Genomic DNA, 2,362 nt, shown 5'->3' with positions numbered 1-2,362 from the left:
CTGGGATGTGTTCATGACTCTGGGGCCTCAAGCTATTGGATCAAAGCTTTGTAACATCTCTGCAGCTGTCTTAACTCCTCTGGAGAGCACAGTTTGAGTCCTTCCAAGCTCATCAAAGAGAGGTGTTACTTAGACTTTCTCACACCCCTGCTCTCGGAACATCTGCTTCCTGTCTCCCCTGTACAGTAGCTAATGGGAAGAAAATGCTGTAACAGAGGATGGTTCTACTGAGAGGATAAATGCCCTCCTGACTAGGTCTTCTTCAGTCCTCAAAGTCCTTCTTGCCATTTTGCTCCTGATAAGTTTGAGAGCAGTTGATTAATTATAGTGTACTGGCAAGGAGTCAGATGATTTTAATGACTGTCCAACTCTGCTGTGAGGTAACAGCATTACTTGGGCAAACCGTAGGTTCTCTGGTTCTTCAGTTCTTGTCTTTTTTTTTTTTTGCCAAAAAGCATTGTTATGGTCCAATGCAAGGGAGCGAGAGCTCCAGAATGGCTAAAAGAATGCCTAGTTGTTTCAGGGAGAGGGTCAGGCAAAAACCAGATATCAGGGGAATGCAAAGGGGCCCCTCAAGGGCCTCTGGACTTCAAATGCTTCTACTTGTGCTTAAGGGTGAGCCTTTCAAAGAGATAGTCGCCCATCCCAGCCTGGGGCCAGGCCAGCCTGTGGAGGCTAGTCAGGTGGTCCCTCATCTTCTTGATGAATTTCACCTCCTCATCCAGGAAGTGGTTCTCTAGGAAGTCAAAGAAACAAGGGTCTGTGTGGGCAGAAACTAAGGCATGCAGATCCAAAAGGGCTTGGTTCAGGTTCTCTGCAGCCATGGCAGCTTCCATGGCATCCTGAGTTTCACCCCGTTTGTCTCGGGAAGGCTTCAGCATGTTCTGGAAGAGGGCATGGCCTGCTGTGCTAGTTTTGCATCTTTAAGAGACATTTGGTGCCTTCACACTTCTTGGCCGGCTCACAGAAGTGGCCAGTACTTTCCAGAGCCACATCATTATGGTCGAAATAGAAATAGAGAAAGGTAGGTAGAGGAGGCCCACGGATGCAGGATGACCAGGTGGTCGATGGTGGCCTCCACCTTGGGGGAATAATTCTGATGAGTTTTGTAGCTCATGGTTGTTTGGCAATAAGGAGTTAAGTTCAAAAAATGATGTTGGCTGGTCTCAGAGGCTGAGAATGGCTGAGGTGGTTCTGAAGGCAGTGATTGAAAAAGAGATTGGAGGGTGGTAGGAGCTGGAAGAAGGGTGTCTGTGGATCTGTTCCATCCAAACACGGTTGAAGCAAGATGCAGATCCAGGGGACTGCCAAGGACACTGCTTGATTCTCCAGTTCTTCATCTATAGAATGAGACAATGGGATATTATGACCTTAAATTTATTTGAAGTTCTATGATACTAATCTATTCCTGACACTCTTCTTGTCATATTGATCTTATATACAGGATAGGGAGAGAGTAGGTTTACATTTGTGAGTACATGAAACACAGAGTTAATAAAGCTATTATAATCATCATAACCTACATGTCTTTTTCCGTATGTACAACTAAAAACCTGCTTTTGCTCCACCTTGTATGGGTAGTAATTGTTTTCCTCAACTCATCATTGATTACAGTCATTGACTTGATTTATAGTCAGTTTCTCATAAAAATTGCAACTATAATATTCTGGCACATAACCAAAACCCTTTGAACAAATTTAAACAAAAGATTCAGCCAAGTTATATTATATCAAAGCCCTAGATTCTTCTGCTGAAGTGTCTTTATCAGATGTTTGTTGAAGAATTGCCATTACACATTAATGTATGACAGTGTTGAGACTTTGTCCATGGACCTCACCATAACATTTGCAAACTACCCTTCAAAATGAAAAGTGTAAAGTCAAATGATTGATAACCAAGTGATTATTTTAGTAAGTACAAATGTGATGTTCCCAAAAGGCATTTACTTGGACAGAATTTAAGAAAGTCCTGAGAGTTTCCAGCTGGAGTAGAGCTGAAGACATGGGAATGAGTAGGGCCCTCCGGGAATAGTGGTCAGAGGCCAATAGAAAACCCCCAGGCACCCTCAACATTTAAAGGACTGGCAGAGGAAGAGGAGCTCTCCAAGGAGTCTGAGAAGAAACGAGAGGTAGGAGGCAAAGCTGAGGGAGCCTCCATCTAGTCCGAGAAGCTGGGAGGAAGAAACTTTCCGAAACGAGGAAGTGGGCAATGGTGTAAAATGTTTTAAGGAGGACAGATATAACATGCATTTAAAAATATTTTGCTAGGAAGAAATCTACTCAGTCCATAGTAATTGGAGTTTATTTTAAGGATACTTTATTTGAGTTTTATACAAATTTGAGAATAAAAATCCAGATACAAC

The 2,362-nt window shown here is 43.0% G+C and overlaps 1 pseudogene; it reads right to left on the bottom strand.

The window, feature by feature from the left end:
- Nucleotides 1-599: 599 nt before the first annotated feature.
- Nucleotides 600-1,117, bottom strand: LOC119065265 (ferritin light chain-like; annotated as a pseudogene).
- Between the last annotated feature and the right edge of the window lie 1,245 nt (nt 1,118-2,362).

Source organism: Artibeus jamaicensis, unplaced genomic scaffold, assembly GCF_021234435.1.
Source record: "Artibeus jamaicensis isolate MK-2021 breed Jamaican fruit bat unplaced genomic scaffold, CSHL_Jam_final contig_402, whole genome shotgun sequence".
NCBI lineage: Eukaryota > Metazoa > Chordata > Mammalia > Chiroptera > Phyllostomidae > Artibeus > Artibeus jamaicensis.
Note: the sequence above shows the minus strand (reverse complement) of the source record. Positions and strands in the feature narration are given on the sequence as shown.